The sequence below is a fragment of the Lithobates pipiens genome, unplaced genomic scaffold (genome assembly GCF_037356315.1).
Source record: "Lithobates pipiens isolate NorthernLeopardFrog02 unplaced genomic scaffold, aLitPip1_a1.2 Scaffold_18, whole genome shotgun sequence".
In the NCBI taxonomy this organism is placed as follows: Eukaryota; Metazoa; Chordata; class Amphibia; order Anura; family Ranidae; genus Lithobates; species Lithobates pipiens.
In genome coordinates, this window is record NW_027507758.1 from 316777860 (window position 1) to 316797485 (window position 19626).

The 19626-nt window shown below is 44.4% G+C and overlaps 1 pseudogene; it reads right to left on the reverse strand.

Annotated features, from left to right (window-relative positions):
* Positions 1 to 853: 853 nt before the first annotated feature.
* LOC143990150 (actin-related protein 2/3 complex subunit 1A-B-like) lies at positions 854 to 10941 on the reverse strand (annotated as a pseudogene).
* Between the last annotated feature and the right edge of the window lie 8685 nt (positions 10942 to 19626).

The window sequence follows — 19626 nt, forward strand, 5'->3', positions numbered from 1 at the left end:
TTGCTTTTGCTGCTTCAAGGCAGCACTGTCAGTCATCAAGTCAATTCGAAATTCTGTATCATATCAAAGTGTGCTTGATGGGAATGTGAGGCTGAAAGCTGAAGTTTATTCATAAATTGATATTTCCACTTTTTTAATTTTTTTTATTTTCTAGAAGACAATTCACAAAATTACTGATGCTTTTATTCATGTATTTTTGGTTCTGCACAATGCTTGTTAAGTAATATAATTTCAAGACCAAGACTCATTTGTATTGATACATTGTGCTTTAAAAAAAAAAATTTATATTTTTGGATCTGGATCTCCTTGTACACTGTACTTAATAAGCTTCTTTAGACCCCTTTCACACTGCAGCATTTTGCAGGCACTATAGCGTTAAAAATAGCACCTGCAAAATGCCCTAAAACAGCTGCTCCATGCACTCCAGTGTGAAAGCCCAAGGGCTTTCTCATTGGAGCGCTGCGCTGGCAGGGCATCAGAAAAAGTCCTGCCAGCAGCTTCTTTGGAGCGGTGAAGGAGCGGTGAACTCACAGCTCCTCCACCGTTGCTCCCCATTGAAATCAATGGGGCAGTAATGCAATACCACCAGCAAAACGTGGGCGGATTTAACCCCTTTTTGCCCGCTAGTGGGGGGTTAAAACTGCCCTGCTGGCGGCCGAAGAGCACCGCTAAAAAGACGGTAAATCAGAGCTAAAAATAGTGCCGATTTACCGCTGATGCCTGGGGCGGCTCGGTGGGAAAGGGGTCTTACTTTTATTTCTCAAGTGTACAGCAGGTCAGCAAAATGTCACAGAACATCTTAAGAGTTTTGCAGCTTTGCTTATTTGTCTTGCTTGTGCAGTTACCTTTTCAGTTACATAATGTGCAGGCCTTGAATGTAAGATTCCAGAGTCTTAGCCCCTGTACACATGGTCGGAGATTTCGACAACCAAATCCGTCGGATTTTGTCCGTCGGATCTTGTCCGAAACTGTTGCATACACACGGTCGGACTAAGTTGTCGAAAAATCCGATCTTTCAGAACGTGATGACGTAATTTCATTACGATGGGACTACATTCAGGCTAGTAGCCAATAGCTTTGATGTAGGAATTTGATCTGAGCATGCGTGGCACTTGGTCCGATCACAATTCGCTACACATGATCAGAATATGTCCGACCGGCCCAGTTGGTCGGGAAATATTTCCAACATGTTGGAAAATTGGGTCCAACGGATATTCTGACGGAATCAGTCCGATGCATACCACACACAGTCGGATTATCCGACGACACGGTCAGATAGGACACATTCCGACGGATTCTCCGACCGTGTGTACAAGGGCTTAAAGTTCCAGATAGTCATTGCACCATCGATGCCAGTAGTACAGACCTTGCAGCAATCAGATTTGTCCCCCTCATAAATAGACGCCTGGGTGATGCTGTTCTGATGCAGTCCAATGTAATCTTGCAGTCCTCAGTGGTTGCTCTCTTATCCATGTATCTAAAGCATTCCATAGTTGAAATGTTAAGCTGAGTGCTTTGCTTTGGAATGTCCAGTTTAGACACAAATGTCAATGAGCCATGCTATCATGCTGTTCTCCGACACAAAGGTGACACTCAGGAGAGGCAATAATTCAGCTGTGAAATGCTTGTGTTTTTAGATGCATCAACCACATACACAACACTGCCATGACTGACCCAGACCAAATGATTTCCACTAGCGGAAAAGCTTACACTGTGGACCCAGCCACCATTGCCAGCACTTCCAAACTCCAACATTAGCTGTCCAAAAGGCATTTTTGATCTCCAAGGAGTGCTAGCTGGCTTCTCCTCAACTTCCTCAATACACTGAGCAAATTTATAAAAGCAACACTTTTTTGTTTGCCCCTATTTATCATGAGCTGAACTGAAAGATCTACGACTTTTTCTATGGGACTAAAGGACTATTTCCCTCAACTATTGTTCACAAATCTAAATCTGTGTTAGTGAACACTTCTCCTTTGCAGAGATAATCCCTCCACTTCACATCACAGGTGTGACATATCAAGATGCTGATTAGACACAATAAAAGGACACTCTAAAATGTGCAGTTTTATCACACAGCACAATGCCACAGATGTCGCAAGTTTTGAGGGAGCATGGAATTAGCATGATGACTGCAGGAATGTTGCCCTTGAATTGACTGCTCATTTCTCTACCATAAGCCACATCCAATGGCATTTCAGAGAATTTGGCAGTACATCCAACCGGCCTCACAACCGCAGGCCATGTGTAACCACACCAGCCCAGGACCTCCACTTCCATGTTCACCTCAAGATCATCTGAGACCAGCATCTCGAACAGTTGCTGCTACAATCGGTTTGCATAACCAAAGAATTTCTGCACAAACTGCCAGAAACCATCTCAGGGAAACTCATCTGCATGCTCGTCGTCCTCATCAGGGTCTCGACCTGATTGCAGTTCATCATCATAACCGACTTGAGTGGGCAAATGCTCACATTCAATGGCGTCTGGCACTTTGGGGAGGTGCACTATTCATGGATGATTCCTTTTTCACTGTACAGGGCAGATGGCAGACATCGTATATGGCATTGTGTAGGTGAGTGGTTTTCTGATGTCAACATTGTGGATCGAGTGGCCCATGGTGGGATTATGGTATGGGCAGCATGATAATGCACAGCCCCATGTTGCAAGGATCTGTACACAATTCCTGGAAGCTGAAAACATCCCAATTCTTGCATGACCAGCATACTCACCAGACATGTCACCCATTGAGCATGTTTGGGATGCTCTGATCGTCGTATGTGACAGCATGTTCCAGTTCCTGCCAATGTCCAGTAACTTCCCACAGCCATTGAAGAGGATTGGACCAACATTCCACAGGCCACAATCAACAACCTGATCAACTCTATGCGAAGAAGATGCACTGCACTGTGTGAGGCAAATAGTGGTCATACCAGATTCTGACTGGTTTTCGGATCCCCCAATATAGTAAAACTGCACATTTTATAGTGCCTTTTATTGTGACCAGCCTAAGGCCGCGTACACACGGGCGGATTGTCTGCCCAACTAAGTTTGTCAGACAATCCGACAGACAGTCTGTCCAAATTTTGAATGAACGGACTTGACCACACACGATGAACAGACAGTCCGCTGAAAACTTGTGCGATGACGTGTACAGCACGTACAACGGGACTAGAAAAACTACGTCCAATACACTGCAATGCAACCTTCGCCCGTGTAAATCCTTTTTGAGCATGCGCCATACTTAGTCCGTCCAACTTGCCTACACACGAGCGGACTGTCCGCTGAAACCAAGTTTGGACGGACAAAACCAAGTTTGGACGGACAAAATTACGGAAATTCCGAAAGACTAAGTCCGTCAGATTGTCCGCTGAAAAAGTCCGCTGAAGCCCACACACGAGCGGATTGTCCGCTGAAACACGGTTCAGCGGACTAAGTTGGGCAGACAATCCGCCCGTGTGTACGCGGCCTCAGGCTATAATCATGCTGTCTAATCAGAATCTTGATGTGCCACACCTGTGAGGTGGATGGATTATCTCGGCAAAGGAGAAGTGCTCATTAACACAGATTTAGAAGATTTGTGAAGAATATTTGAGAGAAATAGGCATTTTGTGTACATAGAAAAGTCATAGATCTTTCAGGTCAGCTCCTGAAAAATAGGAGCAAACACAAAAGTGTTGCATTTATAATTTTGCTCGGTGTATATGCTGAAAACACCCTAGTCTTGCAATCACAAGATCTTGCAGCCAAATGTACATTATTTGGGTGCCATTCCAGGCTTTGCATAATAGAACAAATTGATTTGTTGATGTGTTTGCTCACCTACCAGTCATTTTCTGACTAAAAGTAGCAGACAGGGGGGCGTGGCCAGGATGGCACTGTGAGCGGCTGCTTCTTTAGTGAGCTCTGCTTCTACTGAACTTTTCCGGATCCAGAACTCCTTTTCCTCCTCCATTTTCAGCCCCTCCGGAGCCCGGGGTTGGTGCCTGTCAGCCCCGCAGCCCAGCGGGAGAGGATTGAGGGTGCGGCGCTGTCCCGGCCGTCCCGCGGCCTCAACGGTGATTTAGGCCGTAGCCACGGACTTTCCTGGTGGCCCCCGCCCGGGCGGCGGAGCACGGTGCTCGCGGAGGATCGCGGCGAGACCCCCGAGAACGGTGGATAGACGGAGGGTGGACCCCTGCCTGGCGGATGAGTGTGGTCCTGAAGCGCAACCCGGACCTCCGGTGGCGAGTAGGCCGCGACCGCGGCCTTTCCTGAAGGGCCCTGCCCGAGCGACTGCAGTGCTCCCGGAGTGACACCCCCTGTGGCCTGTGGCTGACCCCATACGAGGTGGGGCAGAGCCTGGACATCTGGAGCGAGTAGGCCGCGACCGGGGCCTTTCCTGACGGCCTGCGGACTGCCCGGGGGCTCCAGCCTGCACTGCCCCCCCTGCACTGAGGTGAGGTCCCCTGCCTAGCCTGCTCATCATCTAGGGAGGAGAGGGGGCCTGTCTTGGGGAGGTTGCTGATCCCCCGCCCCCCCCCCGGTATACAGGGCCCATCTGGGACATTGCTTGGAGTTCGGGGACGGCCCCCCTGACGGCCCCTGCAGGGTGAAACCGGGCGGGGGACTTCTTTGACTCCCCAGCTGTCCTGGAGGACCCCGGCTGATGGACCAAGAGCGGGTCCTTCTGCCCACACACATCACTACCCTCCCTTAACGGCCCGAAGACATCCGGACTCTACAGCCGGGACATCAGAGGTCTGCCGGTGGACACTCTCCAAACCCACCTGGACTTGTCCTGCGCCACTCCATCTAAATGAGGCGCCTGAACTCAGGCAAGATTTTTAGTAAAGGGGGCAAGCGTCTGTCTTTCCCATCCCAGCCAGATCCCCCCCAGGCAGACTTGGTCTTCCAGGAGGAGACCCGTACCACACGGAGTGCCCATAGAGCCTCCCAGACGGCCCCCATGGATCCAGACGGCCCCCATGGATCCAGCCGAATCCCGGCCTCCCTGGCTGGCGGAGGTCATGGCGGCCATTGCCACTTGTCAAACCACCCTAACAGCCAAAATGGAAGCCGTGCAGTTGGATATGGGTCTTATCAGACAGGATATAGACAAACTCAGATCCAGGGTTACTGAGACCGAGCAAAGGGTGAGCAATAGACACAGTGTCCGAACATGGAGCTGCACTTCGCACCCTTCAAACTAAAGGTAAAGCCTTGGAATACAGAGCTGAAGATGCCGAGAATAGGAACAGGCGCAATAATCTCCGCATTGCCGGCCTCCCGGAGGGGGCTGAGGGGAACAACCCCACCTGCTTTGTGGAGGGCATGCTGCGGGACCTACTGCCTGATGCTCGTTTCTCGCCTCACTACGCAGTGGAAAGGGCACACCGTGTACCACCTAAGCCGGGGCCTCCTGGAGCCCCCCCGCGAACCTTCATCCTCCGCCTCCTTAATTTCAGAGACCGAGACGCGGTTCTCCACGCTTCTAGAACGGTCGGTGACCTTCAGTATCAGAATGCCAGACTGATGATCTTCCCTGACTACTCGGTGGAGACTCAGAAGCTCAGGAAATCATTTGATTATGTGAAAGCGGCTTTGAGAGCACGTAACATCCGCTATAGTGTTCTTTTTCCGGCCCGTCTACGAGTCCAGGACGGAGAGACGACCTGGTTCTTTAACACCCCCGGAGAGGCATCCGCCTGGATTGATTCGCTGGCGCCAGCCCGCTGACCGGCTAAATACCTCTTCGGAATTGATCACAACCCATTCTACTGTTGGGATGCCCACGGCCTTTGTTGCACCTGTTGTGCCCTATTTGCACAGATGGTGGGCTCACCTCTAATGCTGGCAGCAACCTCCCTGGTAGCGGGAGTTCAAGTTGATACCCCTGACCTGCGATACGGTCGGGAGAAGGCTGTGACATGCCGCTCCTCCTTGCCCTTTCCTGCTCCCTCCTGGAGCATGGGGGCTTATACCATATGTTCCTTCTTCCCCTTTTTGGATCATTTTCACTGATGGGACAAACTGCAAATTTTCTTTATCCTCCCAGATCCATGTCCCTGTCAGCCTCCTTCATAGAGCAGGCGGTTGCCTCACGCCTAGTGAGCCGCTCAATTAGTTACCTTAAACCCCCCCAGGATGTCTGGGGGGGTGGACTTTGCCTCCTGCACGGACCCCCAGTTGCAGCCGGCGAGCTGATACACTTTGGGATGAATACCCTCCTCAGTTTAAAGGGGTTGGGTGGGGTGGGGGGTGGGGACGGTTCCCCTAACGGGGCCAGGGATTTTTGTTTCCCTTTTTCTTTCTTCATGTATGGTTATTGGGGTTATCTGTTTGTTCTCTGTTTAGTTTTGTTGTACTTGTTTACTAAAAATATTGATATTTCAGTGTTGCATTGTCCTCGGATATGTATGTCCCGGGTCCAGCGGTCCAATCCGGGAGCCGAGTTCCACATTGATCCTGATCCTTCCAGTGCCCCCAGAATCCATGTCTACACTTAACATTGTATCCTGGAACACCAGGGGTTTGAACTTTCCGGTTAAGCGATCCCTGGTGTTCCAATTTCTTAAAAGTTATAACCCACATATATGCGTACTCCAGGAGACGCACCTCATCGGCAGTAGACTTCTTTCCCTTAAAAAACCCTGGGTGGGGTACCATTATCACTCCACCCACTCTAGTTTTGCCAGGGGGGTAAGTGTCCTAGTATTGAAGTCCCTTCCCTTTCGGCTCCTGGATCTGGCCTTGGACCCAGACGGCAGGTATGTCATTATTCATGCGACAATTTACTCAATGACCTGGACCATTGTGGGATTATACTTGCCCCCGCCAGCCTCATTGCTGGTGCTGAACCAAATCACTAGCAAGATGGCTGAGTTTGCCTCTGATAATGCTCTTATCCTGGGTGACTTTAATCTAGTTCCTGACCCAGACATGGACAGACTGACTCCGGGGGGACACCATGGACCTGGGCTGGCTGCCTGGGCAGACACATACGGCCTGACGGATGTCTGGAGGTGGAGACACCCCGGGTCTCGGGCATTTACATGTCACTCTGCCACCCATAAAACATTCTCCCGCATTGATTTGGTCTTTGCGCGGAGCCCAGTCCTCCCAAGGGTCGTAGACATACAAATATTGCCCAGGGGGATATCTGACCATGCACCTCTGTTTCTGACATTGGATCTTTCCCTGGGACCAGCGGTTAGACTATGGAGGCTTTCCAGGTTCTGGATCTCAGATGCCGCTGTGGATGCTAATTTTAGGACCGAATTGAACAGCTACTGGGAGGAGAATGCAGGTTCGGCTGAGGCCACGGTAGTGTGGGGTGCCTTTAAGGCTACCACGAGGGGGCACTATCAGACTATCATTGCCAAAGTACGCAGGGAACGTAGAGCAGAGCTAAAGAGAGCTGAGGGAGAGGCGGTCTGCGCGGAGGCTCTTTTTGTCCGCACTCGGGACCCCCAACATTATCTGCAACTGCAAATCCTGACCAGGGAGGCTGTTGATCTCCGTACCTCTCTCACCCAGAAGAGAATGCTGGCTCAGTCCCAGCGGATCTTTGAGCAGGGGGAGCGGTCGGGGAGGATGCTGGCCTGGCTCTCCAGGGAACAGGCAGGGGGGCTGAGCATTTCACATATCAGAGACCAATCCGGTCAGTTGCTTCACACCGCAGACGGGATTAATAACTGTTTTGCAGAGTTTTATACATCTCTCTACACCTCTAGGTCGGATTACAGTAAGGAAGAGCTAACGACCTACTTGGCCGACATAGATATACCAATCCTCACGGAAACGTACCGAAATAGACTGGACGCCCCTATCACGATTCTGGAGATTCTCCAGGCGCTTAAGTCTATGCAGGCGGGTAAGACGCCGGGACCGGACGGAATCCCAGCGGAATTCTATAAGCACTACGCTACGGAGCTCTCTGAAAGACTCCACCATCTATTCTCTGCGTCGTCGCATATTAATAAACTTCCCGACACCATGAGCGAGGCGATCATAGTGGTGATCCCCAAGCCGGGGAAAGACCCCACCTTGTGTTCGTCATACTGCCCTATATCACTGTTAAATGTGGACGCGAAAATACTGGCCAAAATCCTGGCCAACAGACTGAGCTTAATCATAACAGCCCTTGTCCATAGTGACCAAACAGGTTTTATGCCGGGCAGAGGCACGGACATTAATATCAGACGCCTACTCACGCACATAGATAGAGCGGCCGGGGGGGAGACGGGTGTAGTGGCCTCACTCGACGCGGAGAAGGCTTTTGACTCTGTCGAGTGGGGTTACCTATGGGAGGTGCTCTCGCGATTCGGATTTGGCCCGGGATTTACGAATTGGGTCCGCATGCTGTACCACAGCCCCTCTGCTAGAATCCGTACCAATGGCTGTCTCTCCGGGCAGTTTCAGCTGGCACGGGGTACGAGACAGGGGTGCCCCCTCTCACCAGCCTTATTCGCCCTCGCGATAGAGCCCTTGGCTATTCTGCTGAGAGCAGATACTGGGATAAAGGGAATACGAGTAGGGCCCATCGAGGAAAAGCTGTCCTTGTATGCAGATGACGCTCTGCTTTACTTAGCGGACGCGTCGTCTTCTTTGGACACTGCACTGGAACTAATTAATCAATTTGGTCGGTACTCAGGTATCCGCATCAATTGGGACAAATCGGTTCTTTTCCCACTTCACTCCTCGACCCCTCGCGTGCCTCACCCACAGCTTAAATGGGTGGAAAGTTTTATATACCTGGGGATTAAGGTCAGTGGTAGAGTTCAGAACTATCTGGAGGACAATATACAGCCACTCATGACACAATTAGGGGCTAGGTGCACGGCATGGCGATCTCTCCCTTTGTCCCCAGTGGGCAGAGTCAATTTGCTAAAAATTATCTATCTCCCCAAGTACCTGTACTTCTTTCGCAATACCCCCATCCACATCCCCAGGATTTTTTTCCAGAGACTGGAGAGTCTGCTGATATCCTTTGTCTGGGCTGGGAGACCCCCCAGGGTTTCTAAGCAGATACTATACCTCCCACTATCGGGGGGGGCCTGGCGCTCCCAAACTTTCAGATCTACTACTGGGCGGCCGTTTTGGTCACAATTCGGTGGTGGTTCTCCCAGCCCACACAGAACCCGGCGGTCACCCTGGAGGCAGCCATCCTTGGCTCCTATGCAGCTCTGAGTAACCTAACATTTAGGGGGCTTAGGGCGAGCTCCTCCATGACGGGCTTGATGCGTACCACGGTGAGGGTCTGGCGGGAGGCAAGGAGGAGCTATGGGAAGCCCAACCACATCTCCCCACATATGCCCCTATGGGGCAACCCCATGCTCCCTCACCTGAATAGTATTCCAGACCCTTTTCTGTGGGCAAAAAGAGGAATCGTCACTTTAAAGCACATAGTTTATCAGGGTAGGCTAATGACTTTCCAAGAACTGAGACGTACATATGAGCTTCCAATCTCTTTCCAGTTCAGATATTGGCAACTGAAGCACGCCTTTGGGGCTCAGTTTCCTGCCCCTCTGACTCTGGAATCGGACTCCATTGAACGTCTACTGACTTCCAGGGTGATGGGGAGAACCCTGTCGACCTTATATCTTTACCTCACGGTGGAACATGACACTAATTAGACCAAATCCCGGGAGAAGTGGAGTTCGGACATTCCGTCCCTAGGGGAGGAGGAATGGGAGGAGTGCCTGACTTCTTACATTCCATCAATGATAGCTGCGAAAGACAGGTTTATACAATTTAAATTCCTCCATAGGGCCTATTTCACCCCGCAGAGGCTGGCGCGTATTTATCCCCAAAGGGACCCTAATTGTCTAAGGTGTAAACAAGAGGTGGGCACTTTCTGGCACATGGTATGGTCATGTCCCAAAATCCAGCCCTACTGGGAGGAAGTGGTTTCTACGCTAAATGCTGTGACCGGGTCGAACCTACAGGTCGACCCTCAAACCCTACTATTGAGCCATTTGGCAGATGTTGAGGGGGACAGGTACTGCAAACTGTGCCTTACCTTCGCATTGTATTATGCCAGACGTGAGATTCTATTAAGATGGAAACTTGAAGACCCCCCTACCCCTGCCTCGTGGAGGAGATCAGTGAACCTGGTGCTCCCTCTGTATAAGTTGACCTATGAAAGTAGACAATGCCCAGGGAAATTTGATAAAATGTGGTCCTCCTGGATAGACGCGTCTGCTGATCTTGGTTCCCCCTCCCCCTAACTTTGAGTTGAACTGAGACGGAGGTGGATCCCCCCCCCCCCCCCCCGGTTGACCGCCCTGTTCTCTCTCCCGACCATTTCCTCCCTGGCCCCCCTCCCGCGAGCTCGCGCAGATGTCAGGTACCTGCATGATGACTGTGAAGTTCCGCTGGGGATGTCCTGCATTTATGATAGAGTAATGGCTACTCCTCTTATCTGTACTGCTGGATTATTAATTTAAGAATGATTGCTGGATGAAGGTGTTTTTTTTTTTTTTTTTTTTTTTTTTCTCTCTTTCTATAACTGTGTAATATTGGATATACTGTACTTTGCAATGTAATGCTGATTTGTCTAATAAAAAAATTTCTGTTAAAAAAAAAAGTAGCAGACGGATCTAAGTCTTGCTCCACTCCCCATTGCAAATTTATTTTCCAAAAGTGACCACTTGAGAGAAGTTGGTGCTCGATTTAGACGCAAGATAACCAATGTAGGTTTCTATACTCCATCTTTTTGGCTCCACACATAAGCATTCCGATCAGCTCTACATGTCACTATGTGATCAATTTTTGGAGCCCAGTCTATGCCTGTCATGTGTCCATTTTGCTCCTTCAGCTCATGAACTTTCACCCACTGGTTCCCATTTTTTGTAGATGTGTACATCATGGTTATTGGGGCTTATTACAATCTGTGTGTGGCCTTTATTCCATGGCATGGCAACTGATGGGTTCAAGTAAGAACTGGTATAATGACATTCTGAATTTGTTTCTCCTTAATGAGCTCTATAGCTGGGATAGAAAGATTTGCGGACTCTGGTCAGTCAACGTGAATCCACCGATACAATGGAGTCTGGAACAAGAACCAGAAATTGATATTTCAATATGATAATCATCTAAAGCACAATAGGAAATCCACCAAGAAATGACTCCAAAAAATTAATGTCAGAGACTGGTGGGCTCTTATGCAAAATCCCTATAGGAACATAATTATTGATTTATGCCCCCTAAAGATGTACCAATGTCAGGGCCTGGATCACTTGCTGGTGGCACTGTGCTTCCTAGAGCGGAAGGTTGTAGTACCGGTATCCACTAGTAGGTCTCTCCAAGATGAAAGGGCATTTAGTTCCTCCTTCAGTGTTTTGCTTTGCTGCCAGATACTGCTAGCCGTTTAACCTGTTTCTGCTCCTGATCATAAATTTTGCCTTGTACTTATACTCTAAACCCTGCTGCCTGTTCCTACTCCCCTTTGTTCTTGATTCTAGTTTTGGTTCCACCTTCTTATATGTTCTCTGCACCTCTAGTTTTACTCCGCTTTTCTGTGTTCACCATTTGTATATATTGTATAGAGTCAGTTTGCTAGTTAGGCTTCCCATTACTCTGTTAGGTTCTTTAATTAGGTATTTTGTCACTGTGTTTTTGGTTTACTTATTTCTTTATGTGAACCTGGTGTTTGGATGGATTTTGGTTTCACTGTAAATAAATCTTACTTTAAATATATGAAGTCTAGTCTCAGTTTCCAAAGGTAGCCACAAAGATTCCTGACAACTTTTTCATAAAACATCAATACGTATTTTGATATTTTTGCTGAATAAATTATTTAACACTTTAACTAATAGAGTGATTTATTTATTTATTTATTTGCATGCATGTTTAAAAATAATTTTAAGTCTGAATATTACTTAAAACCTTCAAAACATTATATATTTTCTGAGAGCAGACACCTTGGAAAATAAGATGGTGGTTGTACCAATTTTTGAGTCACATGATATTAGCACAGTGGTTTATCAAACACCAAATTTTAGCAAAAATACAGTAAAGTGTATTTTAGTTCACAAAAAGGCAATTTATTACTACATTTTCTTTGCAAGAACTTCTAGGCTTTTAGTAAAAAAGGGAGATCAGAAAATGTTTGTTGGCCTACCCGGTGACACCTGGTCCACTTATGGGAACACAGAGCCACAGGAAACATGGAAGGGGCACAGGCATGAACATACTGGGGGGTGCTATACAACAACCCGATCCATCTGACAACCGACAGTCAGCTAGGGAGATTTACCCCCAGCTGCTGCCAACATATGACATATCTCAGTGGAAGAGAAAGGGTTAATTTATGTCAGTGTAGACTGTTTACAACTTTGCCTGTGACTGATATACACTGCTCAAAAAAATTTAAGGAGCATTTTTAATCAGAGTATAGCATCAAGTCAATTCAACTCTTGGGATATTAATCTGGTCAGTTAATTAGCAGAGGGGGTTGATAATCAGTTTCAGCACTTTGGTGTTAATAAAATTAACAGGTGCACTAGATGAGCAACAATGAGGCGACCTCCAAAACAGGAATAGTTTTACAGGTGGAGGCCACTGACATTTTTTCCCTACTCATCTTTTATGACTGTTTTTCACTAGTTTTGCATTTGACTAGGGTAAGTGTCACTACTAGTAGCATGAGGCAATACCTGAACCCTATAAAGGTTGCGCAGGCAGTCCAACTGCTCCAGGATGGCACATCAATACGTACCATTGCTAGAAGGTTTGCTGACAGGCACTACTAGAAGAGATGGACAGGGCCGTGGAAGGCCCTTAACGCATCAGTAGGACCGGTATCTTCTCCTTTGTGCAAGAAGTAACAGGATGAGCACTTTTGCAGTCCTACAAAATAAACCCCAGCAGGCAACTAGTGTGTATGTCTGTCAGAATCAGAAACAGACTTTATGAGGGTGGCCTGAGGGCCCGATGTCCTCTAGTGGGTCCTGTGCTCACTGCTGGAAATGGTGGAGCTCTATTGGCATTTGTCATTGAACACCAGAATTGGCAGGTCCTCCACTGGCACCCTGTGCTTTTCACAGATGAGAGCAGGTTCACCCTGAGCACATGTGACAGATGGGAAAGGGTCTGGAGAAGCCATGGAGAATGTTATGCTGCCTATAACATCATTCAGCATGACCAGTTTAGTGGTGGATCAGTGATGGTCTGGGAGGCATATCCATGGAGGGATGCACAGACCTCTACAGGCTATACAATGGCACCCTGATTGTCATTAGGTATCAGGATGAAATCCTTGAATCCATTGTCAGACCCTACGCTGGTGCATTGGGTCCTGAGTTCCTCCTGGTGCCTGACAATGCCTGGTCTCATGGGGTGAGTGTATGCATCCAGTTCTTGGAGGATGAAGGACTTGATAGCAATGAATGGCCCCCATGCTATATATATATATATATATATATATATATATATATATATATATATATATATATGAAGCATTACTAAAACTGGAGCGTGCAAAATCTGGTGCAGCTCTGCATAGAAGCCAATCAGCTTCCAGGTTTTTTTGTCAACGCTTATTTGAACAAGCTGAAATTAGAAGCTCATTGGCTACTATGCACAGCTGCACCTGACTCTAAGTGCACCAGTTTTGGTAAATATCCAACTATGTGTCTTAAAGGCAAATGTGGGGATGCTAGGATGGCTAGTGGAATAGGATAAATGTGTGAATGGCTGTAGGAGGTAATAAAAAGAGTCCCATAGAAAAGTCATAAGTACTAAAGTATATAAAAAAACAAAAGGGCTAAAATCTGTTGAAGTTACTAAACAAACAATATCAAATCCCAAACAGTGGTTGCAGCTGCCCTGTAGAGTGATCGGTACACTTATATCTGTCTTAAAGGCACCTATTTTATTTTTATGTCATGAAATTGTTGTATTATATTATGATACACAGTGGAATTTAGTCAAAAATAAAATCATTGCATTTCTACTGAACTTACTCAATACGTCAATGTCACTTATAGGCAAAGATAATACATTATTGAAAGCAAATTTGCACAACAGGTCAAATATGGTTCATCTCTGTATCTGACAGTATAATGGACAATTGGTATTTGTCAGTGAATAAATAATTCATTTCACACAACCACTTGCTATGTAAATTATAGTCTATGCATATTAAATCATTTAGCACTGAAATGGACAACTGGGGCCTAAGAATATCTCAGAGGACAAGATACATTTACAATGAGCTTACTCTGGTGACACTTTAACCCCCTGATTTACTGTACTTCACTGAGTTTTACAGTTCTTATATTGGAATGAAAGAAGTTATTTCTGCTGTATTGTTATCAATTTTAATTACACAAAATCAACACATCTAAGAAAGGGTCAACCATTTATATCAATGCATGGCAAGAAGACAATTTTAGAAGTATCTATTAAATTCTAGTTACTAAAGCCTCTAACAATATAGAAGATTATACAGAAAAATATCAATGAATAATTTTGTTTTAAAGAAAATGTACACAATCTGTAATATAGAAGACAATATACAGTAAATTATTCTGTTCTCTTTGCAATTTTTTACAAAAAAAAATAAAAAATCATCCTGAAAAAAAAATCTTATGTTAAAGCCCCAAGTTTAGTTAAACAAAAAAATTAAATAAATCAGCGCATTACTTACTAGTAATTTGATGTGTCCCTTGTGCTGCTGGCTCATGCTTTCCTTGAAATCGTAAGCCTCCGATGCCCCCAAACCCCAGCCGCCATAATCTCTAGGTGCAGAAGTGGGTTACAGAATTGAGGCAGCTGTGAAAGGCACTTTCACCCAGCTCCTCCATTCATGGAAGTGGTACTACAGGTTCTATAAATGAAACAGGAACTATTACATTCATAGATTTATAACAAGTGGGGTGCTTGTGCGCTACTCAAAGCGTATAACAATTAAAATATGTGAGAGAGTGTAAATCAATATGTATAAAGCTGCTGAACTTCTGAAGTGTCCCCAACACCAAATAATAAATTTGGGTTGCGGGGGTCTGTGGGCGGGGGGCTTTAACAAGCGGACCCCCAGATCCTGCCCCCCATGTGAATGAGTATTGGGTACCTAGTCACCAAAAAAGTGTACAAAAGTAATAAAAACAAGAGAAAAGTTTTTGAAAAATCCTTTTAAATTAAATAAAAAACAGGGTCCCTCAATGTAAATCCATCATCAAACCCGAAAAATTCAAAAAAACACTCTTCCTTCTGAGACAGCTGCTGGCCGAATACCTTTGGCCAGAAGCAAGTTTTCTTTACACGAAGAGAAAAAAGGTGACGGGGAGGGATCAGTGGCTCATTAGCCTGCTCATGATAGCATTTAACAAATTAAATATTAAAAACAATATTTAAAATGTTTAAAAAAAGCACCCCATCACCCTGCACACACAAATGTAAACATATGCATAGGCCATGGACGTGTATGTAAACAGCAACTTTGCTACAGTCGTGCGATGCTGTACCCAAATCAAATGTATGTCCTTCTTTTTCCCACAGATAGAGATTTATTTTGGGGGTATTTGATCACCTCTGTGGTCTTTATTTTTTTGCATTATAAACAAAGACTGACAATTTTGAAAAAAAAATCTATATTTTTTACTTTCTGCTATAAAACACATCCAATAAAATAACTGGAAAAATATAATTTCTTCATCAATTTAGGCAAATATGTATTTTGCTACATATTTTTGTTAAAAAAATTAAATAAATCCAAATAAGCATATATTGATTGGTTTGTGCAAAATGTATAGTCTACAAACTTGAAAAACTGATAACTCATGTCACTGGGCATGTGGTTGCCATCATCCCTTGTTTAAATAAAAAATATAGAAAACCTCTGATGGTGGGATTTTTAAGGTGACAAAAAGTCAGTTTATAAAAAATTAATTTGTCATACAAAAATTCATACATATACCATTCATAATTCATAGAAAAATTAATAGAAACAATTACTGCACAGTTTAGGTAGAGGTGATACTATCCGCTATATAATCTAGAAACCCCCAGACCAATTGGTGGTGGTGGACAAGAAAGCACTTAATCCAAAAAGAGAATGGCGCCATATGCAGTCCTTGGCATCCTTTTTATAAGAGTATTCCGGGTGCATTGACGACGCCACATCCAATGTGTGATGGCGAGGCACGTCGTAGCGCTCCACGTCATAGCAGCTAAATACAGCTAAACAGAAGAAATATGTAGGAGAATCTGTATCAGCCTAAACTGAGGAAAAAAATGTTTTTATATATATATTGGGGGATATTTATTATAGCAAAAAGTAAAAAATATTTTTCCAAAATTGTGGCTCTTTTTTTGTTTATAGCGCAAAAAATAAAAACTGCAGAGGTGATCAAATACCACCAAAAGAAAGCTTTATTTGTGGGGAAAAAAAGGACATCAATTTTGTTTGAGAACCACGTCGCAGGACCGTGCAATTGTCAGTTAAAGCGACGCAGTGCCGAATCCCAAAAAGTGCACTGGTCTTAAGCCAGCAAAATAGTCCGGTCTGAAAGTGGTTAAAGAGCCCCCTGTTGAAATTTTGGATATGATAATTTGTTCCCATTTGTAGTCATGCGCAGTTTTGAGTCTTGAAGCATTTGGTATCTATTTATATCACACAACCTCATATTTTAATTTGTATACAAAATGGGGATTAATTATTTCCATGCAATAATCTTCTAAACAAAATATAGATTACATATGTAGTTTTGCAAATATCAACATTAAAAAAAGTAACTACCTATTTTTATTCCACAGAGCCTATGTATTTAGAGCATACATGTTCTTGGGGGTTTAGGTAATTTTATAGCCAACAAATGCAGCTTTTAATATGTGCAAAAAAAAAAGAAAATGCCAATATCCCTAATTAAAATTGCTCTGCTACTGGCCAAATTTACACTAGTGTATCTTCTGCTGTATTTTGGTTCTTATAGTGAAGCCCTATCCTGTGTTTTTGTCTCAAGTACATTTCCAAGCTGGACCAATGCAAGTATGCCTTAAAGATCATTATTGAAGTTCAGCTTTAACCACTTGCCGATCAGCCACCGTCATTATGCTGCGGCACATACCGTCGTAGCTGTACGTTGGCCCTTTAAAATGCACCACTGGAGGCGCATACATGCCATCTGCATGGCGGGGGAGCCAAAGCCCATGGCTGGCGATCGCGGGCACGAGAGCCAGAACAGGGGAGTGTGTGTGTAAACATACAAGTCCCTGTTCTGTGAGGAGAGAAGAGACAGATCGTCTGTCCCTACTAGCTAAGAACAACGATGTCTCCTCCTCTAGTCAGTTCCATCCCCCCACAGTTAGAAACACAAACGAGGGAACACATTTAACCCCTTGATCACCCCCTAGTGTTAACCACTTCCCTGTCAGTGACATTTATACATTTACACAGTGCATTTTTATAGCACTGATCACTGTATAATTTTCAGTGGTCCCAAAAATGTGTCAAAAGTGTCCGATCAGTCTGCCGCAATATTGCAGTACCACTAAAAATCCCTGATCACCGCCATTACTATTAATGGAAAAAAATGCCATAAATCTATCCTATAGTTGTAGATGCTATAACTTATGCGCAAACCTATCAATCTATGCTTATTGCAATGTATTTTACCACAAATATGTAGAAGAACATATATTGGCCAAAAATGATGAAGAAATTATATTTTTAAAAATGTGCCCCCCACACTACAGTTATGGAAAAAAGCAGTTAATGACACCCTGCCATTCAAGAAACTGATGGTTGGAGGATGGAGAAACCTGTGTATAATTGGTTCATACCCAGTGCAATGTTCCCCCTCACCTAAGGCATACATTGTATATAGTTTGGATTAAATTGCCAATTGATTCACTGCACCTGCGAATATGTGTATACACACCCTATAATATTTTTGCATATTTGATTTTGCTGTCATATGTAACTGACCTTCTATGGCTATATGTACCAGAATGGCTTATAAAATGTGCTTCATATCAATAAAGTTGGTTTTTCCATTTAAAAAAAACAAAAACATTTTTGGGGATATTTACTACAGCAAAAAGTAAAAAATATAGTTTTTTTTTCGAAATTGATGCTCTTTTTTTGTGTATAGCGCAAAAAATAAAAACCACAGAGGTGATCAAAGACCACCAAAAGAAAGCTATATTTGTGGGGGGAAAAAAGACATCAATTTCATGTGGGTACAGTGACACACAATCATGCAGTTGTCAGTTAAATTGGCGTAGTGCTGTATCGCAAAAAATGGCCTGGTCATTAAGCAGGCAAATCTTCCGGTCTGTAAGTGGTTAAAGTGACCATTCAATCACCTTTGTTAGGGGCCTGGAATCTTGATTGGATGGGATAAATATAAATGTTTCTAGTCACTGTTAAAATACCACCCTGGCATCGTCAGTTAAATTAATAATACTGAATCCTTTTTTTACACAACAGTTCTTATAATAAAATAAAACTCGCAACTATGTTCCATATATATTACATTTTGCTATATTCTGTTTGCTCTAGTACTCCTAATAAACTGCCAATATCAATGCAACATTGTATTAAAAAGTTTTCAGCACAGGTATGGAATGTGTCATTCAACAAATAAGCACACAAGGTACCTGAAATCTAGTCCCACAGAAGTCTACGCAAAATTAGGTAATTGCTCTTTGAAATTGAAAGATTTCCCAAGGAGAATTTTCAAATAACGAGATCTGGGCATTCAGACCTAAATGTCAATCATTAAACTAAGTTGAATGAAACGTCATTTGGAAGAGTTCCATGTAGGAAATTTCAAGTGTTATGATGAAATAGAAATAACTTGCTAAAAATGCATTTCACATAATCAAAATTTTCATATAAATGTGAGAAAATAATTACTTTCATGAACGTTTCCATAACTAACTACACAATGTAAGCCTTACTACAGCTTATTTATAAGCGATAAAATGATATTTAATTTTCTGCACCATTTGCAGTCTATCAGAAACTCAGTCTATCATTTGTTGTCAATATATTATAACTTTTTTTCTTTTCTTGGACATTTTTTTATTATATAATGCTGCAGAGAAGATGCAAAATGTTATTTGAGTAATAGAAAAATGAAATGTTAGCAATAAACACACACAAATATCAGAAGGTACTTCATTTTTTTTCAATCAGAATAAAGTGGCACTGTCACTGCAAAGTAACTTACCAAAAAACAACAGCCCTGTAAAAGATCAGGTTCTATACTTTTCTTTCTGGCAGTGTCCATTTCTTGAAATGATGCTGCTTCAATACCCCCTCACTGTTGCAGGAATGCTACACTTCCAAGTGCATGCATACTTAATCCCCCAGCCACATGTGTGGTTTCTTCTGCCTTCTTGTGGGTATGAGCCAGTGGGAGGAACCATTGCTTGTGGCAGACAGGGCAGGTACTTGACCCATCTGACCAGCTGAATTGAATACTAGAGAGAAGTGAAGTGGCAGGGTTTGAAGACATGAGCTGCCAGAAAAATAAGTATACTGCCCCTTTTTCAGAGCAAGTGCTTTTTGTAAGTAACCTAGTAGTGACAAGGTCCCTTTACAATATTAACTACAATATACAGTATATGTAATAGATAAATATTATGTTGATCCATAACTGTAGATGTAAATACAGTGGCAAAAAATATGCA